The following is a 24510-nucleotide window of genomic DNA, read 5'->3' as shown; positions in this document are numbered from 1 at the left end:
GAGGAGGAGTACCGTGCCTCTGACATATTGATCGGAGTGTAGGAACTACAAAATCAAATGTCAGATACTGGACCTTTTCGCAAGAGTGAGGAAACGTAACTCATACAGAATGGGTGCTCGATGTGTAGTCTTACAGCATCAGATGCCAGATACAGCAAGTATCGGTTTGAGAAGAAGGAGGACGAGGAAGTAGGAGGAGTAGAGGCCAGTCACTCTCGGCATCCTTCTCACTTCCGAACCAACAACTTAGGTGAGATGCTACTCATCCTCTTGAAGGAGCCGGGTAAGAAAACACAACTTGTTGAGCAGCCACCACAGAACCATGGAAAAAAGGTTCCAAGGGCCTGGGGGCAAGACCACAGGAAGAAGGCAAGAGTGTGGTCTATGAGACCACGTCTTGCTTTTAGATCGACAGAAACTTCTGGAACCATCTGCAAGTTGACAGGATACCAAGACAATTAGCTCGAGCCAGGCAGGCATTTCCCGAATCGGGAGCATGGGAGAGGAAGCAGGATGGAAGTTTCATGAAAAGAATTGCGGAGACCTACGGGAAACAGATACTTCTCCTGAAGGAACCCATCCCCAGGTCTCGGCAATGTCGCTGCCAGCTCCAGAGACTTGGTAAGTATCATTTCATCCAGGCATCTGCAGTAGGAGAACTTCTGCCCGGTTGATACTTCTTTCTCTCTCCCCTTCATCCCTCCTCCCTTATGGAAAAGAGGGTGGAAAGAGACGCAGTTACGCGCACTTTCCCAGAAGGGAAGAAGAGGGCTATGTGTTCTGAGATCTTCCTCTGAACCCTGGGGCTTCTTAGGAGTTGAGAGGGGCTGGCTCGAACCTAAGGTTGAGCCAAGATGACTAAGACCCAAGGGTCTTGGCCATTGTCCAAAGGACAAGGCAGTGCCCTGGTACGAACCTTGATTACTGCGGTATCTGGCAAATCTCTGAAAGAGAAAGGCAGAACCAAGTAAAGGTTTGTTCCTAAGGGTCGAGCCAACTTGGAACTTGCGGAGCTGGAGATCCAAATTATGACAAAGTCCTTCTTCTTAGCACCAGAATTGCCCACAGATTGCCGTCTGGTACAGGAAGACCCACCCCCGGACAGGACCAGTCTCCAGAAGGCAGGGTTCTTTCCAGGAATGGTCCTATCCAAGGAGAGAAAGCCTATAAGTAAAGGATCGTGGATCCATCAGGAGACTGCCTGGAGGAAACCAGCAGGTGTCCTCCAAGATCCCCGCCTCTCGTTGCGGAAGAGAATACCCTTCACAGCAAGGAGAAGCATAGAGAGAACCCAGTCTGGATGAAGTAGAGTCAGAACAACCTGCAGCTGGCAAGACCCTATGAGGCAAGAGGAATTCGTACTCTGTTGAGGCAGGGGAGGAGCCTGGTGTCTCAACCTGAATGAATTCCTTGTCTGAAGAAAAGTACTCATCTGGTTTGAGAACGCTCTCGCAAGCAAGGACCGCAGCAGCCCCCGAAACTCTCAACCCCTTCAGGAACTGCAAGGGTTGCGAGTGATGAACATTATGCATTGGGAGAGCCTCGGTCCTGTCCCGGGGATCCTCGCGCTGATGAATCGGTGTGAAGTTATCCGAGAAACGAGGGCGATCGCAACTTGAAGAGGAAGACCCTCACTGCTTCTGAAGCGTGAAACTCCTGTGCCTCTCTCCTTGGAGGGAGACCTTGGCAGACCTCAAGAAACCCTCCTCGGCTACCTGGTTGTACTATGAGACATTTGGGGACTGATACCAAAAGCACGCCAGTCAGCCGAACTCTGAAGAAAGACAAATTCGTCGGAGCTCTCTCTGTCCGTCTCACACCCCTCAGAACTACCGAGAGAAAAAGAGAATGGGTGAGGAGAAAGAGTACCAGCAGGAGAGGCGGACTGTGAGCGATAATCAACCGAAGAAGATTATTGATACACGGGGGAAAAAAAGCGTTTGGCCCTGGCAAAGTGTTTTCCTGGGAAGAAGAGAAAGTTCACTCTAACAGCACCGAGAACCAGATTCGGAAAAACCAAGTGGGCCCAGCTGAGCCGATCACACGCAGTGGATTGGGAGGAAGGCGGGGCGAGCCGAGACAGTCTCGCAAACGCAACCAGGGGCTGGGCAGGGCAAGCAAGCCGAGTGAGCCGAGCCAATTGCACGAATGCAATCGGAACTGGACAGGGTGGAACTTGTCTGCTGTGAACTAGCAGTAATTTCCCAAACTCTACACTCCTTCGAGGCCGAGGCCCCTTGCGAAGAAGGTATAAAAGGGAATTGTGTGTCATCTATCCTGCACGCTCGAACATACGTGATTCATAGAATTCGAGCACCCTACGAGACTCCCAAAAATCGGAAGCAGCTGCTTTCGGTTCCCTAAGAAATTGAAAAGAGCCAGGCACAGAACCAGTCTTAGACGCAGACTTCTAAGACTGGCAACAAGGGCATGGTCTCTTGACCCCAGAGGAGAATGCAAATCGGTTCCCATCCAAGGGTGGGAAGAGCCAATGAGAGAAACTTGTCTCCCAGAAGAGAGTCAGTCCCTCATTAGTCCCGCAGGACTCCCGAAGAGAATCTCTTCCTTGCTTCTTCTGGTGTTTGAACTGATAGGATCAAGACACCAGGCTGGGAACCCGACCGAGCACTGGTAAGCACTCGGGGAGCACTTGTGGTGCTGGCAGGAAGAGCTGAGATGCCTGGGTGCCTCGGCCCTTTCTCTCGAACTGCTCCCAAACTGGGCCAGGGAGATTACTCTCCAGACCAGATCAGGAGACTCAATATTCCACAGAATTTCGAGCACTCGGAGCGGCTCGCGAACAAGTGCCCGAAGCAGCACCCATCTTAGAGGCGGAACCTCTAGGACTGGGAATGGGAGCGCAAACCAAGGTCTACGTGCCAGCAGTTCCTGAAACACAAAACCCAGGGTATGCGAATTGTGTCCCTAACCCGACAGTTGGAAAGAGCCAACAAGAGAACCACTGCCTCCTCGGAAAGGGGCAGTCCCTAGACATCCAAGGGCATCAAGGGGGAAGAAGCAGCCTTCCTCTCTTTCGGCCGATGGAGGTCCATCCGGTTCCCAGGACCCTCTTGAACCTTGGGAGAGGAAGGGAAGAGGCAGCAGAAGACAAATCGAAGATAAGTTGAAGAAGACAGAGGCTACTTCCACAGGGCGACTTCCTTCACCTTCAGTCCGACATCTTCTACAGGATGGTGGACACGAAACATCGTAACCACCAGGGCAGCTAGGCAGGATCACAACCGAAGCAGCCCAAGACACGACCACCAGGAGAGGCAGCAGGCACAATCAGGACAGCTGATGCATGAGCTGCGGAAGCTGTTTGGAAGGCAGGAGCTAGCGCAAAGACCACAAACATCACATGAACGTCATCAGCAGCGACAGGAACGATCAGGACGGCTGTGTCAGGAGACCAGGAAGAGCTGCCACAGACTGCCGCCGAGTCAGCTGGAGCATAACACAGGAAACAGCAGGAGCAGACAGACCACAGATACGCCAGAGGCAGTGCAACAGCATACACGAAGGCCAGCAATAACAGCAATCGACCCACATCGGCGGGAACAGAGCCGCAACAGTCCCGACGTGGAATTATGCCATGGTTGATGCCAAAGCAACACTGTATGAACGACGGGACTCCTCCATGCAAAGGCATCACAACTGAGATATCCAGCCAACTACTGCTGTGCCTACGATGCTCACTGTCAATCTGAAAGAAAAAGCAAAGATGATTAGTAGAGGGAGACTCCTCTCGCTCTGAGGGGAACTGCCCTACGCAGTGAGAGGAGGCCCCTGGAAGGGGTTGCCCGAACGCCTGCGCGTGTGGCCCCCCCCCCCCCCCGAATGGTCTTCGCCCAAAGAGTGAGTGAAGAGGGCGAAGGAGAGAGATCTCTCCCAAAGGAGAGATAAGAAAGAACCTACAGGGAGAGAGAAGGAAGGAGAGGAGGTCACCAAGAGCGCCTCGGAAACGAAACTTACTGACGATGCCTGCAACCTCCCCCCTCTTCTCCCCCACCACCTGTAACTCTCCATACCACAGGCGGAGAAAACAACACTCAGCACAAGTAGAAAGGAAGTAGTCACGTCCTTGTACACGGAGGGCGGGAGCCCAAGAAGGGAAGCGAACTCTTACGTCCCGATCAATGTAGGGGAGCGAAGATATTACGTCCCGGTCTAATATCTCCGAGCGTACGAGGGAACGCCTTCAGCATCTAAATAAAGGGCTACTGGAAGATAAGCATTACCACAGGTTACTCCCCTCTAAATATGCCCTTGGCCATCGAACCCAAGACATAGACGCAGGGGAACGACGGCTTCTGCAAGGTTATCGCAAATCGTGGGTTTGTATTATTTAAGATCGGAATTTTATAATTGTAGTATAACTTTGCACTGAGTGTTACCGTGGAAATTGATTTTTTCTATACTTTTAGTGTTGCTGATGAGGAATGTGGTTTTTCTTTTATTGTCGGTCAATTATTCCTAGTTCCTTATCCCTCGCTTTTCCTTTATTTGATTTCCTTCCTACCCTACTTCACTCCCATGTCCCTCCATCCGTCCCCTACTTTTTCTGGTTATTTTTCAGAAGACTCCAGCCACCTCCCACTTTACAATTTATATTTTTCTTGGGTAAAACACATCACAAGAAAAATCTCTTCTCAACACATAACCGTCGCAAATGCTTAATAACAGAGAAATATAATTCATCAAATTACGACTTATAAATTAAGGCAATACCAGCCCCCTCCATAGCTAATAGGGCAAAATTGTGACTATAAAACACCCCTAGGGTACGTTGGGTTAGTATTTTTAGGTTCTTTTAGTGCCCTGTCATTTCCTAGCCATTTTTATGTGAAAAACCCAAAGCGGTTTTTCATGCAAAAATGGCTGGCTGGAGTCTTCCGAAAAGTTACCCCTTTTGGGTAGATTACAGTTTCATGTGCTGGGCCGCCTAACTCATACTGCTGTGCCGAGATCCCTCCGCCAAGGTAAGTAGTTCCACCCAAACAGCTGACGACCAGCGACCCGAAATGCCCCGAGACCTGCTTTGCCCCGTGGAATTTGCATCTAAGAATCCAGTGACCCTTATGGACTTAGGTGTTTTGTGCCACGAAGAGCGTTCGTTGCTCGTTTACTTAATGAAAAGTGGCCTGCCAGCGATTTCAGCGGGACTTGTGGAAAGCGTGACGAAGGCACCGTCGTCCTGATCAAGCATGGCCAAAGCTTCATTTGGCGATGTAACCTCCAACGTTGTCGGAAAATAACATCCATCCGGACTGGCTCATTCTTTTCGGGTTCCCACCTTTCTTTCAAGAGCATTTTCGTGCTGATTCACAGCTGGATCCATGAACTTCCCCAGAAATATGTCCGGATGACTTTGGATATTGGGTCTTCCAATACCTTAGTAGACTGGTTTAATCTCTGCCGGGAAGTTTGTATCGATATTTTGATTCAGGACAACCGGAAAATCGGGGGGCCAGGACACATCGTGGAAATTGACGAATCCAAATTTGGAAAGAGGAAATTCAATAAAGGCAGACGCGTCGAAGGTTGTTGGGTTCTCGGCGGGATTGACCGCGAAACAAAAGACATTCTTTCAAGTTGTACCAGACCGATCCACAGAAACATTACTTCCAATTTTAATTGAAAACATACACCCAGAATCAACGGTAATTTCAGATTGTTGGAAATCATACCACACTTTAAATCACCATTTCAAAACACACCTTAACATCAATCACGCATTACATTTTGTTGATGCCGACGATACAAGCATAGCCTACACACAAACACAATAGAATCCACATGGCGGGTGTTGAAACGTAATGTTTTGCCTAGAAGCGGTACCGTAAAAACCATGTATAATTCTTATTTTTCCATGTATTGCATTAAAAAGCGTTACTTAACAAATGTCCCTCGCCCTTTAAAGCTTTTCGAATTAATTAAACGTGCACATCCCTGAATAGAGCCGTTTCAACACCCGCCAAAATGCGGTCTAATGTCGCCAATCACAACAATCACGGACGCCGCCATCCAAACAGATTGGTCAGTTACACGAGGTCCTGTTCCCCAGTTCCAGTTGTCCAGATCCCACAAAGCCAGTGTCCCAGCGCCAAAAACAAAGAAGAATGGAGCCACCTATATCGGCCATTCCGGATTTCTCAGACGATTCCGACTCCGAATGAGGTACGTGCTATTTCGAATAGTTATAGATTTACTAATTCCACGGCCCTTCCGGGGGGGGGGGGGGGGGTCCAGGGGGGCCGCCAGGTAAGGGCACGCCGTCCTATGTTAGGTTAGGTCAGTTTCGTTGGTTTCGATCGCGACCTAGGTTGGTGGGGGGGTCCAGGGGGGCAAAGCTCCCCCCGCCCAGGTAAGGGCACGCCGTCCTAGGTTTGGTTAGGTCGGTTTCGTCAGGTTGCGTCGCCATCTTTTTGTATCCGTCCGCCGATTCTCTAGCCGGTACCCGCCGCCACCTGGTGGTGGGTCACGGCTAGGAAACCGGCAGACGAAACCCACAGCACACGAAACTGTAACCGCGCCCCCCTTTTCCTATCTCCATCCCAACTTCTACACTCCCGTGACCCCTTTACAGGCAGTCCCCGGTTTACGACGGGGGTTCCGTTCTTGCGCTCAGAAACCGAAAAATCGTCGAAACCGGAAAATCGTCGAAAATCGTCAAAAAAATCATAAGAAAACCTTACTTTTAATGCTCTGGGTGCATTGAAAACGACGTAAACTGCATTATTATTGAGTTTTACATCAAAAAACCTTCAAATTATGATTATTCTGCCGTTTTGGGGCCAAATTTCTTCCGTCGGATCGGCGTGACGACGCGTGTCGTAACCCCGGAACATGCATCGTAAGCCGGAAATAATTTCTGATGAATATATTTGAAAAGCGTCGTAACCTCGGAACGTCGTGAGCCGGAACCGTCGTAAACCGGGGACTGCCAGTATTCTATTTTTGGAACCGTACAGTGGGTCTTTCCTCAATTCCATGATGAATTCCTACCTAAACCTCTCTTCTTCCTCCTTCCTTCCATACACGTTCCATTCTTGAACACACGGCTCCCTAATTACTCGCGCACGCGCAAAACCATTTCATAACATGAACACGTCCACTTCCAGTCTTTACCCTGGCGTCAGGCAGTAACGTAAATTTAAAAGTAAATTCTCATTGTTTTGCCTTTTCGCACTGATGGCTTTAATTTTTCTACTGTTTGCAATTTTGTAAAACTAAGTCAAGCTCGGTATTTTGCTGTTGGCTTTATGTTAATTTATATTTTGGTTAAATGGAGGGTTAATTTGCTTTGGTTGAAAAGCTCAAGTTTTTGTGGCGCCATCTCATGAGTGCAGTTTCAAGTGCGGCCTTCCTCAGTGTTTTTGCTTCCTTGCCAAATTTGTGACTGTTTATTTTTCTTCGTGGTGACTGGGAGCGTTGTGAGGAGAGGTGACTTGCGGCTCTCCTAAAGTATTCTCGAGAGTCTAGTTCAAGGCCGTTGAAGACTCTGGAGCTGCTGATCTGTCTGCTGTTGTGGATTATATATATATATACATCTCTTCCTATTGTGAAGATTTCTTGCTTGTTCTCGGAGAACAACAATCTGCTGGTATTGAGCTGCTTCTTAATGTAAAAGGCAGTTATGTATATGGAGCTACGTGTCGAGCACGACGTGCAACTGTGATTTAAGTGACCTACTGGCTTAATCTTGACGTTGGCAGTTGTGTGTACATCTGGGCTCGAGAGCCTCTTTTCGTCTTTTATGGATGTATCCACTGTCTCAGCACCAGAGTGGCCTTGTTGGAGCAAGTAGGGTGTCTTCTCTCAGGTAAGAGGAACATCCTCTGTATATTTGGCGTGAGCTGTAGATTCAAGTGTTAGTATCCACCAACTGTTCTGAAGGGCAGCTCTTCTGACGAGAGTGACGTTCTGCGGCAGTTTTTGTTGAGCGGTATATAGACTCATCTGTATTAACACTGGTCTGTGCCAACGTACCAAAACGTTGGATCTTCGGCTACACCTTAAACAGGGTGTAATCATAGTCTTCAAGTGTGTGTTTATATTTATTTAATATGAAAATTGTTCAAGGTAAATTGCGAGACTGAGTGTCACGAGTACATAAATTAATATTAAGGTTTAGATTTTTATATCTTGGGTAGGATTATTATTTCTTTTCGTATGTCCTTCCACTTCTTTCCTTTCTATTTAGCAATAGGTTAGCGTGGTGGGTAAATTTTGGGTCCCTTATTAAGATTAAGGTTTGGTTAGCGTGGTGGGTAAATTTCGGGTCCCTTATTAAGATTAAGGTTTGGTTTCTTCACTATGAGTAGGGTTTAGAGCTTTAGTTATAGGTGACTCTTGTTGGAGTTATCTGATGGTATTTTGTACTTCATCAATTTAATTGCTTTTTGTGAGCCATCAGTGTTTGTGCATTTATGGTGCAATAAATATTGTGAAATTTTTGCCTATGTGCCTTTCTGGTTTTTCCTCGCACCTGCTGATTTGTGCTTTTGTCGCTGGATTTGAGATTAAGGTAGAACTAGGTTATAGGTACACGGCGGGTATTTAGCTAGGAATGGCAGTTTTTTTATAGTATTTTGGACGCTCATTAACAATTTAACGTTAATTTTTGGCGGCCGGCTGTAATTAACTCACAATCTACCTTTGAACTCTACCCTACGGTAAGGGGGACCCCGACGGGAATCCGGGGTCTCCAAACTCTACCCTACGGTAAGGGGGACCCCGACGGGAATCCGTGGTCTCCAAACTCTACCCTACGGTAAGGGGGACCCCGACGGGAATCCGGGTCTCCAAACTCTACCCTACGGGTAAGGGGGACCCGGACGGGAACGGGGTCTCCAAACTCTACCCTACGGTAAGGGGACCCCGACGGGAACTGGGGTCTCAAACTCTACCCTACGGTAAAGGACCCCGACGGGAATCCGGGGTCTCCAAACTCTACCCTACGGTAAGGGGGACCCCGACGGGAATCCGGGGTCTCCAAACTCTACCCTACGGTAAGGGGGACCCCGACGGGAATCCGGGGTCTCCAAACTCTACCCTACGGTAAGGGGACCCGGCGGGAACTCGGGTCTCCAAACTCTACCCTACGGTGAGGGGACCCGGCGGGAACCGGGTCTCCAAACTCTACCCTACGGTAAGGGGGACCCCGCGGGAACTGGGGTCTCCAAACTCTACCCTACGGTAAGGGGGACCCGGCGGAACTCCGGGGTCTCCAAACTCTACCCTACGGTAGGGGACCCCGACGGGAACGGGGTCTCCAAACTCTACCCTACGGTAAGGGGGACCCCGACGGGAATCCGGGGTCTCCAAACTCTACCCTACGGTAAGGGGGACCCCGACGGGAATCCGGGGTCTCCAAACTCTACCCTACGGTAAGGGGGACCCCGGCGGGAATCCGGGGTCTCCAAACTCTACCCTACGGTAAGGGGACCCGGGGAACTGGGGTCTCCAAACTCTACCCTACGGTAAGGGGACCCGACGGAACTGGGGTCTCAAACTCTACCCTACGGTAAGGGGGACCCGGCGAACTCGGGTCTCCAAACTCTACCCTACGGTAACGGGGACCCGGCGGGAACTGGGTCTCCAAACTCTACCCTACGGTAAGGGGACCCGGCGGGAACTCGGGGTCTCCAAACTCTACCCTACGGTAAGGGGACCCCGCGGGAATCGGGGTCTCCAAACTCTACCCTACGGTAAGGGGACCCGGCGGGAACTCGGGGTCTCCAAACTCTACCCTACGGTAAGGGGACCCGGCGGGAATCCGGGGTCTCAAACTCTACCCTACGGTAAGGGGACCCCGACGGAACTGGGGTCTCCAAACTCTACCCTACGGTAAGGGGGACCCGGCGGGAACTGGGTCTCCAAACTCTACCCTACGGTGAGGACCCCGACGGAATCCGGGGTCTCCAAACTCTACCCTACGGTAAGGGGGACCCCGACGGGAATCCGGGGTCTCCAAACTCTACCCTACGGTAAGGGGACCCCGACGGAATCGGGGTCTCTAAACTCTACCCTACGGTAAGGGGGACCCCGACGGGAATCCGGGGTCTCCAAACTCTACCCTACGGTAAGGGGGACCCCGACGGGAATCCGGGGTCTCCAAACTCTACCCTACGGTAAGGGGGACCCCGACGGGAATCCACGGTCTCCACACGCGATCTTCACGAGACGGAGCCCGGGTATATACGTCCGTTTCGAACGGCTCGCATCCCGTCCGGCAGGTGCAATAACTCGTTAACGTATGGGTACCTCCCCACCCCTCCGGGGGCCAGTACTAAACACGGCGAAGGGACGTTCCACTTGGCCGACGACAAACGCACCGCCAGCGTCAGAAGCCCTAAAGGTGTAGAAAAAAACCAGTTTCCAAGGCGCTGCACCTGCCGGACGGGATACGAGCCGTATATATATATATATACCCGTCCTCCGCCTCGCGAAGACGGCGTTAGGAAACCCCATGTTGGATGGACTTCGGGGGTTAATTACGGGTTAATTACAGCCGACCGCCGAAAAATAACGCTGAATTGTTAATAAGCATCCAAAATACTATAAGTAACTGCCATTTCCCGATAAATACCCGCCGTGTCTCTATTAGAAATACCGAGATTAAAACAAGAACCCGTTGATGGCTTCCTCCTCGAGGGAGGTCGCAACACCTAGTGGACGTCCCCACCAAAGACCCCGGGTTCCCCCCACGGTTCCCACAGGGTTCCCCCACGTCGCTGCAGAGACTTTTAAGTTAATGACAGTCGCCTGATAATAAATATATCCCCTCCTTTCATCAGCGACGCTAAAAGTATAAGAAAGATCAATTTCCCGACGTCAACCGTCCGTGCGGAGGTGTTGCTTGGAAGTAGCCATATTTAACTCGGAAACTCATATTTAACCTCGTTTTTAACTCACGAATTCAACCTCGACCGTCGATTTACCTCGGTTGACCCTCTATTCGATCATTCAGTCGACTTTTCCGGTCGAAATGGATTGATTTCCGTGACTCATTCTCTCCAGATTCCACTGTTTACACTGGTAGTAGTAGTAAGAGGGATTCTCCTTTGAAACGGCTCCTCCCCTTGCTCGTTTAATTCCTCCTTTGTGTTTGTTTAAGGTTTTTTGTTTCGTTAAACCATTAATTCCTTTCTATTTTCCGTTTCCCCCTTCGGTAGATGTGTAAATGAAAGTGTATTAGCTATCAAATCCCCTTTATTTTCCTGATGTGGCCACTGCATCTATTTCTAATCTCATTTTCCTTTGAAACGGCTCCCCCCTTGCTCGTTTAATTCCTCCTTTGTGTCTGTTTAAGGTTTTTGTTTCGTTAAACCATTAATTCTTTTCTATTTTCCGTTTCCCCCTTCGGTAGATCTGTAAATGAAAGTGTATTAGCTATCAATTCCCCTCTATTTTCCTGATGTGGCTACTGCACAAAACTGCATCTATTTCTAATCTCGTTATATGCTGGGCAATAGAGTAAGAAATGATCTAAGTTTTCATTTTTTCGTCTTCACAGTACAAACATTTTGTAGCATCCCCTTTTAGCCTATTCCTGTTGTTTAATTCTGCTGATCAGCAGTGTTGTGTGAGTGTGTGTGCTATCACACCAGATTTCTTCTCCTATATTTTCTTTATATATTTTCTGTGGATTCTTAATGTCGTCTTGTCATTCATTAATCTCTGCCATGTTTTTCTGTCCCAGTTATTATTTCTTTTGGCTGCTTACCTTTAAGCAATTCAATTTTACCTAAGTTTATGTTTGATTCTTTCATATACTCTTTTACTTGCAGAATCCAAGGGGTTTTCTTATTTTCATATTGATCCATGGGTACCTCGCACAGGAGCCTGTTTCCACCACTCCCAAGTGTTTCAGATAGAAGAGTTTATTTTTCATATCCCTTGAGTGGCAGGAAGGAAGGAAGGAAGGAAGGAGGAAGGAAGAAAGGAAGAAGCCCCTATTTCGGATCTTGAAGCACAACTCGCTGTGTACCTTGGTGCTTTCAGAATTGTTCTGTACACTTGACATCTACTTTCTGTAGTTCATTTATGTCTTTCTTGTCTTAGAGTCTCATGACTTCCATGGCACACATGATGGAATGGAATATAGGGATTAGGCCAAAGGGCAAGCGCTGGGACCTACGGGGTCATTCGACACTGAAAGGAAAACTGAGTAAAAGGTTACAAGGTGTAACAGGAGGAAAACCTGGCAGTTGCACCATGGAATAATCATGGCATATAGTTTTCCTTTCTTCACCTTGCTACAGGTTTTACCGATGACTGCACTGGCCGTATTTGCCAGCTGCTCTGTCCTTCGCACAACATGTGAGAGAACAGAACATGTTAGTGTGAACTTTAGGGGTTCTGCAGTGCCGTAATTATTGGCGGACCCAAACATACTCAGGCGAGAACTCTGGTAAATTAATAAGGAAAATGGAGACTGCCCTTGAGGACTGGGCGTAGTGTAATGATGGAAATCCTTCTTTTGAATTTAAGACAATACCCTTCATAATTGGTGTACTGGAAAAACGAATTGGTTTTCATCTCGTAAAGACGTCTTCTTTACCCATGTATTGTGATCATGTATCGCATCTATCAACGCAGCAAGAATCTCATGTATACATTTGTATGTAGAATGTCCTGGCCTCTTCGCCAATATATATTTTACCACTGCATGTACATTATGTCTTGTTATTGTTATTTGACCGACTGTTAACAAGCACAAATTGCTCTCATTCAGCGTGCGGGTCACGGAGACCTGTGGTCAGGCACTTCGTTTCCGTCCGCACGCTGCTATGTATACCTTTTGCCCAGGTAATAAATCAGTCAGTACCCACTTCTGTCTTCTTTGACCTCACAACTGGTGACCCCAGAGTGACGGTAAACACAGTGGTTTTGGCTTCACCATTAACAGACTAAATACGGCGCTTATTTCGCGTTTTGGTATAGGTTAAAATGTCAGGCACTGAGGTAGAAATGCGTTCCAAGGACACACAGATCCTCTGCATCCCCCTCTCACCTTTGAAGGCAGCAATAAGCCAGCCGATAACACTCCCACCGTTCTCGCGGTAAAATACTGCATCTTGGTTCCTGCGGGCAGACGTCCATTTCCGGGTAGCAAAAATCACGGACGAGGAGACCAAAGCAGGCATCGCCATAACAACGCTGCTGAATCTTCGGTAAAATCACCCCATGGTTGGACTCGCAGCCAGGCAAAGTCAAGTACGAAGACCTACGAAAGAAACTCACTGACGCGTACTCCATGCCCGTCCGAGAGAGAGGCCAACGCGCCCTAGACCTGACGATGCAGCCCCCGGGGGACGCATCACCCAGGGACACCTGGGACGAACTATGAGGTCTCCTGATGCTGCCGGGCATTGACTCTGATGGACGGAGGAGGGAGATCAGCTTGTCGCGGGAAATATTTCTGCGGCGCCTTCCGCAGGGGGTGAGGGCACAAATTATGGAAGCAGACACGCTCTCGATGGACGAATTGGTGAACGTCACACACAAACTCCAAGAGGCCACTAAAGCCTCCAAGCACACCGTAACACTTGCAGCCTGGTAGCAGAAGAATCTGAAGTGGGGGACATGAACGTGATATACAGGAAGTGGGCACCGCCACAGCAGCAGAAGACAAGGACAAACCCAGCCTGGTGTTACTTCCATTGGAGGTTCGGAGGTGACGCCAGAAATTGCAGAGCCCCCTGTTCTTTCACAAAAAAACTAGAAAGGTGGCCAGCCATAACAGAAGTGGCCGCAAACCTTAAGGAACCCCAGTCAGTAGGATTCTTCATCCATGACGCCATATCAAGACAACGGATGCTGGTAGACACCAGGGCTATGCAGTCGGTATTTCTGCCATTGAGGGAGGACCGCAACCGCACGTCCTGCGCCACAGCTGCACTAGTGGCCGTAAATGGAGGCCCCATCTGCTGCTACGGAACTCGGACCCGCAGAATATCCATCCGGGGCCATAAATATGGATGGCCTTTCGTCAACGCGGATGTCAAGTTTCCTTTACTGGGCGCCGATTTCCTCGCACATCACGGACTGCTAATAGACGTCGGCTGAAAATACCTGCTGGATACCAGAACCTACCACTCCCGACCGCTCTCCGCTGGACCGGGAATGCCCGCGGTGTGCTCCATCTCATCAAACAAATACAGCACCCTCCTGCACGAATTCCCAGATGTCTTCAAGCCAGAACTGCGTCAGGTGCCAGGTACCCAGGCCAAGCATGGCATCCATCACCACATCACCACCACCACAAGCCCGCTGACACATGCCAAGTTCCACCACCTGCTACCCAAGAAACTCCAGGATGCTAAACGAGTGTTTGCCGAGATGGAAAGGATGGGTATCTGCAGAAAGGCATTGAGTCCATGGGCGTCCCCCCTTCACATGGTGAAGAAACCAGACGGTTCCTGGATGCCCCGTGGGGACTATCATCGGCTGAATCTAGTGACAACACCGGACCACTATCCCCTGCCAAACATGCAGGACCTAACAGGTGCCCTGCAAGGGGCCAAGGTATTCACAACAATGGATTTGCTCAAGTCCTATTTTCAGGTACCAGTACGTCCCGACGACGTTCCAAAGACAGCATCATTCGGAGCATATACCTTCTCCTACTCCACCTTCGTCTTCAGGAATGCCAGGGCCACATTCCAATGCCTTATGTACAGCATCCTGGGGGACCTACCTTTCTGCATCTGCTACGTGGATGACATCCTGTTCTTCTCCAGGTCCCCAGAGGAGCACCTGGGTCACGTTCGGGCTGTGCTGAAACACCTTCAGCAGAACAGATTGATTGTCAGGTTCGACAAATGTACCTTTGGAGTGGAGAAGGTAGACTTCCTGGGACATGAGGTCTCTCTGACAGGTTTCCACCCCGTGGCCTCCAAGGTGGATGCAGTGAAGGATTTTCCAACACCAAAAACGATCAAGTCCCTGCAGGAGTTCCTCGGCATGGTCAACTACTACTGACAATTCGTGCCAGACATCGCCCGAGTCATGTATTCCCTAACCGGAGTGCTGAAGGGGGAAGCCAAAAGCACTGCCTTGGGAAGTCCCGCAGCAAAAGGCATTCGAACAGACGAAGGCAGCCCTCGCCAAAGCCACCACCTTAACATATCAAGACTTCACCAGCCCCCTGAGACTTACCACCGATGCCAGCGACGTCGCTTGCAGAGCTGTGCTGGAGCAGATAGTAGATGGTTCCCCCCACCCGCTTGCTCTTTTTAGCTGCAAGTTAAAGGCACCGGAGGCCCGCTATGGTGCATTCGACAGGGAACTACTGGCAATCTACCAAGCTGTGCAGCACTTCAAGCACCTCTTGGATGGCAGCCTATTCACCATCCTGACAGACCACGTGCGTTCACGAGGGTGGGAGGCGCATGGTCGGCAAGACAGCAACAGCACCTGGCTGCTATCTCCGAATTCGGATGCACCATCAGTTATGTCCCTGGTAAGACGAACCCAGTAGCCAACGCCCTATCAAGGACTGAAATAAATTCAGTCCACCTGGCCACAGACTATGAAGACCTGACGAAGGAACAGGGCCACAGACCCAGAAACGGGCTGTCCCATCCATCAGGACGAACAACAGCGCACCTGATGACAGAGAAATTCGTGTGGCATGGGATCAGAAAGGACGTACGAGAACGGGCGGAGAACTGCATACCGTGCCAGACAAGTAAGATCACCTGGCATGCAGAATCAGGCATCAGAGACTTCCCTCAACCACGACAGCGTTTCAGGCACATCCACGCAGACGTCGTAGGACCTCTGCCACAATCAGGGGACGCCAGATACCTCCTGACAGTCATAGCCTGTTCCACAAGACGGCCAGAAGAAGCAACCCCAATGGTAGAAGCACCAACAAGTGCCTGCGCGGAAGCCCTACTATCAAGTTGGATAAGCCGTTTCGGTGTGCCGGACGATATAACTACTGTGAGGTTCACGAGAAATGTCAAAAGAGAGACTGATCCTTTGTTATTCTCGACAGGAGTCTATAAAGCAAAAAGCGGGCGGAAAGGTAGTGGGCAACCCGAGGCCCCCTGCTGCGTCCATGCAGGATCTGTGTTTTCTGACAAGCATAAAAATATGTACAATATTCGTTATAGGGCGTATAAAAGGTAGATATACATATCGGAGGAAAGGCCGTACAATGATGCATAAGATGAGGTACGTAAAGAATCTGAAATAATGACAGGTAATATACATGACGTGATTAATGTACATATGAAGGGAGAAACACAAGAAGGAGAGGCGATTTGACGCCCTTACAAATACTCCCCCCCCAAAGACTATGTCTGATTTGGTAGCATCATCTGAGATGTGCGCCATGCGAAAGTGCGCGTCTGCGCACCGGAACCATGATGCTGCGTTTTGCTGCGAGAACGGGGGAAGTTTGACTGCGTCTGGCTTTGTTGGTGCGAGAGGAGTACAGACGATGCTCGCGGGTTCACACTGAGGTTCTGCTTCTGACATCTTTACTTCTCACGCACCAAAACGCGAGAAAATGTGCCGTATTGAGTGCGTTAGTGGTGCTGATTTGTTCGAGTGGTCAAACGAAGTGCCAAAACATGCCTTGTGGGTATGCCATACTTAGTCCGTTAATGGCACGGTTTCGGCTAGGGAGGGTGCTATCAGAGGCCTAAACTTTATGCCATAGTTAGTCCGCTAAAGGCTCTCTGAGGGTAGGGTGCAGCCATTGTTAGTCCGTTAATGACCGGGCCAAAACCGCGCTACCTGTCCCTGACCCGGGGTCACCGGTGTGAGGTTGTAAGGATGGTATTGCGTGACATACTGGCTGGGTGTTGTCTAGTTTACCGGTGGTTCCTTACTGAATCAGTGTACAGAATCTTCGAAGTTGTTATTGGCTGGTGCGAGCCGCAAAGTAGTTTCTACACACAGACAGGGGCAAAACAGAGGTTATGTTTCGGACATCTGTGCTTGTGGACGGACAAACAGATGGCGATTGTGGGAGACATAATAAACGTACAATGATAAAACATGTATCAATGGAAAGGCCAGGAAATTCCACACATGGACATTTCCATGAGATTCGAGACAGATTAATGAATACGGTGCAGGAGCGTAATATATGTGAAATGGCGAGACGTTTGGCGTCTTCACAAACAGAAACATACATACAGTTTGACACAGAAGATTCGGTGGAACATTATGAGTACATGATTGGAATGCTTGCATGGCAATGCAGGTAGTGGTGATTGTACATGAATCTAGACAGAAATATGTATGGTGGAAGTTGCGTTCCTTCGAGCGGTCCCCTCCAGGTGACGCACGGGAGGGAGAGAGAAAAAGCGGGATGCTTTGTCTTGTTGCCTCTGACGGACGATTCACACACACACCCGTGCGCCCATAAGACCGCCAATGCGGTCTCTTACAAGGTTCAAGAGAAATGTCAAAAGAGAGACTGATCCTTTATTATGCTGTTGTTGTTTTAGATTTAGCTGGCCTTGTGCCAGCACGGGCTCTTGCTCCTCGAGCAGCCCGTAATCCTTTATTATTCTCGACGGCTGTCTATAAAGCAAGAAGTGGACGGAAAGGTAGTAGGCGACCTGAGGGCCCCCCGCTGCATCCATACAGAACTTATGTTTTCAGACAAGCTTAAAAATACGTACACTATTCGTTTCATGGCAAATAAGAGGTAGATATACATATCGGCGGAAAGGCCGTACAATGATGCATAAGATGAGGGACATAAAGAATCTGAAATAATGACAGGTAATACACATGACGTGATTAATGTACATACGAAGGAGAAACACAAGAAATGAGAGGTGATTTGACGCCCTTACACTACAGACAGGGGCCCGGAACTTTGGGTCTGCCTGGCACGCCTGATGGGGACAACATTCCACAGTGCGACGGCATACAACCCTGCAGCCAACGGTATGGTGGAAAGGCCCCACCATCCATTGAAAGTGTGGGAGGGTGTGAAAGAATGAGCAGGCAGACAAGAACTGCTAGTTTATGCATAAGGGCAAAAATGAATAGGTAATAAATGTACAATTACATAATGAAAAATAGGGCTGAGTACCACGACCTAGGGTCAGGTGTGAAGGCACCGTAGAAAACGGGAGGTTCTTCATAGAAAACCAGTTGAGCGGGGACTTTACAAGAGAATTGGAAGGCGCAGCTACCCTGGGTCCTGCTGGGTCTCCGCACCGCACCAAGGGCAAACGGCGAGGAATCCCCCGCAGAAAAAGTCTACGGCGAAGCATTGGCCGTACCTGGAGAATTCTTCCCCACAGAGCCGGACGACCCGGTTACACCCCTTCCAAGACTAAGAGAAATTGCAAAGAAGTTCGCGCCCTGCCGGAAGACTTTCGCGGACAGGACCCGTAACTTCATCCCAGGAGGCCTGAAAACCTGTACACACGTCTTCATGAGGAGCCACGCCCACAGCCCACCCTTGGCCAGACCATACAGAGGACCATACCGAGTCGGCTCCTCCTGCTCCCAAGAAGATACCGTGATCAACATTCGACAGGCCTTCTTTACTAATTAATCACGATCACGTATCGCGTCTAGCAGCAAGAATCTCGTGTATATATTTGTATGCAGAATTTCCTGGCCTTTTCGCCAATGTATATTTTATTACTGTATGCACATCATGTCTCTTGCTATTTGATTGACCGTTAACAAACACAAACTGCCCTCACTCAGCGTGCGGGTCACGGGAGTCGGGCACCACGTTTCCGTCCGCGCACTGCTATGCATACCGTATGCCCAGGTAATAAATCATGCCACGGGCTGCTCTAGGAGCAAGAGCCCGTGCTGGCACAAGGCCAGCTCAATCTGAAACAACTTAATGAATCAATCGGTACCCAGTTCTGTCTGCCATGACCTCACAATATACTGTATACAGCGATATTGAAAACAGACTCTAGCGCAGCAGCCATATTTGCGGATGTATCGAAGGAATACCGTATGCCCAGGTAATAAATCATGCTACGGGCTGCTCTAGGAGCAAGAGCCCGTGCTTGGCACAAGGCCAGCTCAATCTGAAACAATGAATCAATCAGTACCCAGTTCTGTCTGCCATGACCTCACAATACACTGTATACAGCGATATTAGAAACGGATTCTAGCGCAGCAGCCATATTTGCGGATGTATCGAAAGAATAAATCGAAAATAGGAGGGGATTTATAAAAGATATATATGGCATCACAGAGATCTTCTTCAATTAACTTAAAACGTAACCACACGAGAAATAGAGCGTGCAAGGGAGCCGTTTCAAAGGAAGCTTCCCCCTACTACTACTACTATTTCCCTGCCAAACGCTTAACTGTCACAAAGATGAATATATTTTATTGTGTAATCGCCCGTAGAATCCATGTGAATTTCCTGACACTTGTGAAGTGTGACATTTAGAGAGAGAGAGAGAGAGACACTGAGACTTCACGTGACCTGGTCAGGTAAGTTGGGCCGGATTCTGGCCCACCCTCCATTTGCTCCCGTCTGTCAATCCTGTTTTCAGTATTTACTGTCTGTCCTAAACGTTTTCATCGATGAATGACGTCTGCCGTTGCAGGGAACACGAAGAATTGCAGTGAGATGCCACGAGGGAGGGACGAACGAGGGACCTGCGAGGGACGAAGCCCCCTTATCCAGGCAGGGATCTGAGTAATGGATATACGGCGGGTATTTAGCGAGAAATGGCAGTTTCTTTTAGTATATTTTGGATGGTTACTTACAGGTTAACGTTATTTTTTGGCGGTCGGCTGTAATTAACCTGTAATTAACCTGTAATTAACCCGTAATTAACCTGTAATTAACCCGTAATTAACCTGTAATTAACCTGTAATTAACCCGTAATTAACCCGTAATTAACCCGTAATTAACCTGTAATTAACCCGTAATTAACCTGTAATTAACACCAGGAGTCCGTCCAACAAGGGGTTTCCACATGCGACCTTCGCAAGGCAAAGCACGGCTATATACGTCTGTTTCGGACGGTTCGAATCCCGTCTGGCAAGTGCAATGACTTGTTAATGTATGGGTACCGCCCAGGCCAGTACTAAACGCGTGAAGGTACCGTCCCCCCCTTGCCGGGCCAGTACTAAACACGGCACGGTACCGTCCCCGGGCCAGTACTAAACACGCGAAGGTACCGTCCCCGGCCAGTACTAAACACGGTGAAGGTACCACCCCCTCCCCGGGGCCAGTACAAAACACGCGGCGGTACCATCCCCCGGCCAGTACTAAACACAGCGAAGGTACCGTCCCCCTTGGCCAGTACTAAACACAGCGAAGGTACCCCCACCGGGCCAGTACTGAACACGCGAAGGTACCGTCCCCGGCCAGTACTAAACACGGTGAAGGGACATTCCATTTGGCCGGCAACAGGCGAATGCACCGCCAGTGTCAGAAGCCCTAAAAGTGTAGAGAAAAACCAGTTTCCAAGGTACTGCACCTGCCGGACGGGATACGAACCGTTCGAAACAGACGTAGCCGTGCTCTGTCTTGCGAAGATCACGTGTGGAAACCCCTCGTTTTGCGGACTTCAGGGGTTAATTACGGGTTAATTACATCCGACCGCCAAAAAATAACATTAAATTGTAAGTAAGCAGCCAAAATATACTATGAGAAACTGCCATTTCTCGCTAAATGCGAGTTCCTTGTTCACAATAATTAGTACTCCTGTACGTCAACGCATTCCCTCTAGGTGACGTTTACCCTTTAAGCATTCCAATGCGGCATTACAGTTGAGGATAGGCCTCAGAGAATGGGGCTGCCCCCTACGGGAACTTTGAGGAAGAAGGGGGTTTCAGGGGGAACGGAGAAGTTGCTCTCGTCGTTGGAGGGGCTGTGGGGGGTATTCATGGGCGAATTTCACAAGTTAGTCCATCTTCGTCGTTACGACCGTCTGTTTGCTTTGGAACGGTTCGCGACCCGTTTGTCAACTATAACAGTTTCTGTTAACGTACTTTAACTTCGTCTGTTTAATTAATTTAGGTTTTCTTTGAAAGGGAGTTTGGGGGGGCGGGCAAAGCACCCCCAGCCAGGTAACGCGGCCTCCTAGGTTAGGTTAGGTGGGTTAGGTTAGTATAATAACCTTTTTGTTCCGACACAATATACAAACCGTCGGTCCTTTACATTAGGAGGAATTACTTTCAGGCGTAGGCTGGAAGCGGCCGTTGAACTTCAAACAAGGTGGTTAGGCAGTTAACCACTGTCCAGGAGGTGGGAGTACCGCCTGCCCGGATGCAAACATTCCAATTTTGCTTTCGGCCGTCGTAGCGTTCGGACGTTGATCTTCGCCGCTCTCTGCCTGACAGCAATACTTCTCTTTGGTGGGAAATTCTTTGTTTGTTCTTTAATAATCATGGAGAAACCAACTAAGCCCTCCTATCCCCAGCATGTATGTCCCGGGGTAGGGGGGAAGAAATGTAATTCATTTAGATCTCGAGTCGACGTGGACCCACACTCCCTTTGTACATCTTGCAGGGGACGTGTGTGTTCACGCGACGATCCCTGTAGTGAGTGTTGTTCGTGATCCTCTGAGCAATGGGGCAATTTTGAAGGGAGGCGACGTTACTGTCGTAAGCCTACCAAGGAGTCGTCCGAGGGAAATACGCCCCCGACGACTCCGTTGGTGGCGAATGTGTCGGGCTCGTTTCTCCCTCCCGGCGAACTTCACCTGCTTGCTCCCTCTCCCTCAGGTGAGGACTCCCCCTCCCCTTCCTCTTACGTCTCATCGTTTGTGGAAGGGCGCGGGGGAGAGTTGGACCGCGACATCCTCTCGGAAGTCTCTTCCCGTTCCGGAGGGGAGTTTTTTCCTCCGGAGCGAGTGGAGGCTTCGGTTACTGACCTGACTTTTGCTTCAGGTCCCGGACTGGATAGCCAGACACTGAATCCCAGCTCATCCTGGCTACACCTGGGCCTACCTGGCTCGGCACTGGAGGGATTGGCTCCCCTGCCCCCCCCTACGGTCACGACCCACTCGGCAACGACAGTCACTACGACAACCGTCACCCTCTTGAGGTTTGTCCAGATGCCGGTATCAGTTGTATCGCACCTGGACACCCAAGTGTCGGCGTCACCCGCGGGCCAGCACGCTGTTCCACTGCCGCCTGGCTTCCTGGCTCCGTTCATGCGTGCTGGCCCATCCTACATGGTGCCGTCATCTTACCCTTATGTGACTGTCGCTGCCTCTGTTGCTGACCATGGCCTGTCCTCGATTGCTGTTCCTCGTCTGACTTTCCAGCCTGGCCCTTCGTCTGCTTCCATCCCCATTCCATCGACCCTGGTGCGACCCGACTTGAATCTTCACGCAGGAGGGGCGGCGCCTGCATTCCCGACCCCGTCCACTTTTGTTCCTGATAGATGCGCGGCTCTCTCTGCCCAGGCAAATGTTGGCCCGAGCTCCGCTGTCGCTGCCCGGGATGTGCCTTCTGCTGCAGCCCCTCCTGCTGCTCGTGCTGTTCCTGAGTCGGCAGCCTCGCTTTCCTGGCTTGGGGATTTGACTGCTTTCCTGAAGCAGATGGTAAAGAAGAAGAAGAAGAAGAGGTCTAGGAAGGTGTCGTCGTCGTCTTCATCTTCATCTTCATCATCGTCATCTTCGTCTGCTGCTTCTTCCGCTTCTCCTTCCGAGGCTTCGCAGCCGAAGAAGAAGAAGTTTGCCTCTCCCCCCCCAAGAAACCTCGTACCGAGACTTCTAAGGGTCTGCCTCCTTCCACAGGGAAGGCAGTGGGATCTCGCGTCGGCTCTTCCCGATCCTCGGATCAGGGAACTGTCTGCACTCCCCCCGCTGTGCCTAAGAAACTTCCTGCATCTAAGGCCAGCGAGTCCGCGTCGGACACTCATTCGCGAGTTGCTCCAAGTACCCGGGTCCCCAAGGAGACTCGGGTACCCCAGTCTGATACAGTTGACACTTCTCGCCGTACAGACCAGGGCATGGGGCGAGAGAAAGAGCCAGGGCATGCAGGTGCTCCGTCTCTTCTTGCTGGCACTCCTTCAAGTGCCAAGTCAGGTTCCCGGGACAGTGCTTCAGCCCCGCGGGGCCGAACACAAGGAGAGGTAGGGAAGAAGTCCCCCACTCAGTCTTCCCGAGAGGCTCCGGCCTCGAAGAAGTCTGGGGCGCGTCCAGAGGACAGCGCAAGCTCGCGCCAACCAGCCGCGCGTTCGACCCCTCCCAGTCCCCGGCCACGTCCGCGCGGCCAGCCTGGCTCGGGGGAGGCGAGTGCGCGGCTCGACTCTCGCGAGCCGCTCCGCTCTCCTCGGGAGATTGCTTCACCTGGGCTGAAGCAGTCTCCTCGACCCGGGGGCTCGTTATCACCGCGGGTTGGTGACCGCTCTCAGCCCGGTGCTTCTGCTGGTTCTGCCAGTAAAGGCAGCGGGAGCGCCCGATCTTCCTCACCTGTCCCCTCCGCCCCTTCGGTTTCTTCCAGGGGGCGTGAGTCGGAGAGGAGGAACTCTGGGGAGTGTTCTCCTCAGAGTTCTACTGCGTGGGGGTATGCACCTGGCTCGGTCCTTGGCTCGACCAGGTCTTACGCCCGCGTAGTTCAGGAAGGTCCTCGGGGGTCTGCCGAGGTTCTCCCTCCTGCAGGGAGAGTAGTTCGGGAGGACCACACTCTGGAAGGACTCGAGGGTCCTCTGCCCCAGGATGCGGACACCCCCGAAATACAGAGGACTTTTGCAGAGGTTATCATGCTGATTCATCAGCACAATGACCTCGGGGAAGAGACCACGGCCTCGTCTGTGGATCATCCGTCGCGCCTCGAATCCTTTTGGGGACCCAAGAAGGAACCCAAGGCTTCGGTGGGGCTGCCGTGGTCCACGCTTGCCAAGGGGGTACTCGATCAGGTGAACAGTCTTGTGTCTGGGCAAGACAGTTCGCTTCGATCGAGCCGCTCGGACAAGCTTCTTCCCCCTCCTCTGCCTCGTCAGAAGCGTTTCTATGCACCAGCGGAAGGGGCGTTGCTGACCAAACAGGTTGACCCGGACCTGACTCGTTTGGATCCGGGTCTGCCGTTGCAGCAGTTGACTACAGAGAACATATCCCTCTCTCAGCAAGAAGCTGCAACCCTGGAAGCCACCGCCATGGCGGCCTTCCAAGCAGTCTCCTGGCTCGATCTGTGGTCATTCACAGTATCGAAGGTAGCTGCTTCCTCAGGTGCTATCGTACCTGGGGAGGACTCCGCATTTGGGAGACTGCCAGTCTGGGGGTAGGGCTATTTCCTACCTCGCCCACCAGACTGCAAACCTGTGGGCAAACCTTGTGCTAAAGCGGAGAGATGCCGTTCTCTCTCGCTTTGCCAGGTCAGTAGGTCCAGAGTCAGCTATCGTCCTTCGGAATGGACCGTTGCTGGGTTCCTCCTCTCTCTTCCCTAGAGAGTTGGTGGATGCCGCCGTGGACAAGCGCCGTGCTGATGACAGCGACCGGCTTGTTCACCAGGCAGTGGCCAAGACCTCCGGGTCTTCTCATCCCACTGCAGCCAGGTCTTCGGGCCAGACTGGCACTTCCTCGG

At 50.7% G+C, this 24510-nt stretch overlaps 2 protein-coding genes across 14 annotated transcripts in view; one reads left to right on the top strand and one right to left on the bottom strand.

Moving 5' to 3' along the window:
- LOC136835895 (tubulin-specific chaperone E-like) overlaps positions 1-11082 on the bottom strand; it is a 75910-nt gene extending 64828 nt beyond the window's left edge. The window contains exon 1 of one of the 6 annotated variants that reach the window (XM_067099745.1): positions 10947-11082. The gene's annotated coding sequence lies outside the window, so the exon portion shown is untranslated. Of the gene's footprint in view, positions 1-10920 lie in introns of all 6 variants that reach the window. The other 5 variants (XM_067099744.1, XM_067099748.1, XM_067099746.1 and 2 more) reach the window with 5 other exon arrangements.
- Positions 11083-19275: 8193 nt separating this feature from the next.
- The window catches only part of LOC136835904 (zinc finger protein 85-like), a 30312-nt gene continuing 25077 nt past the window's right edge, over positions 19276-24510 (top strand). For 3 of the 8 annotated variants that reach the window (XR_010852283.1, XR_010852280.1, XM_067099774.1), the window contains exon 1: positions 19276-19455. The gene's annotated coding sequence lies outside the window, so the exon portion shown is untranslated. The other 5 variants (XR_010852279.1, XR_010852281.1, XM_067099773.1 and 2 more) reach the window with 3 other exon arrangements.

Source organism: Macrobrachium rosenbergii, chromosome 55 (assembly GCF_040412425.1).
Source record: "Macrobrachium rosenbergii isolate ZJJX-2024 chromosome 55, ASM4041242v1, whole genome shotgun sequence".
Classification (NCBI taxonomy): domain Eukaryota; kingdom Metazoa; phylum Arthropoda; class Malacostraca; order Decapoda; family Palaemonidae; genus Macrobrachium; species Macrobrachium rosenbergii.
Note: the sequence above shows the minus strand (reverse complement) of the source record. Positions and strands in the feature narration are given on the sequence as shown.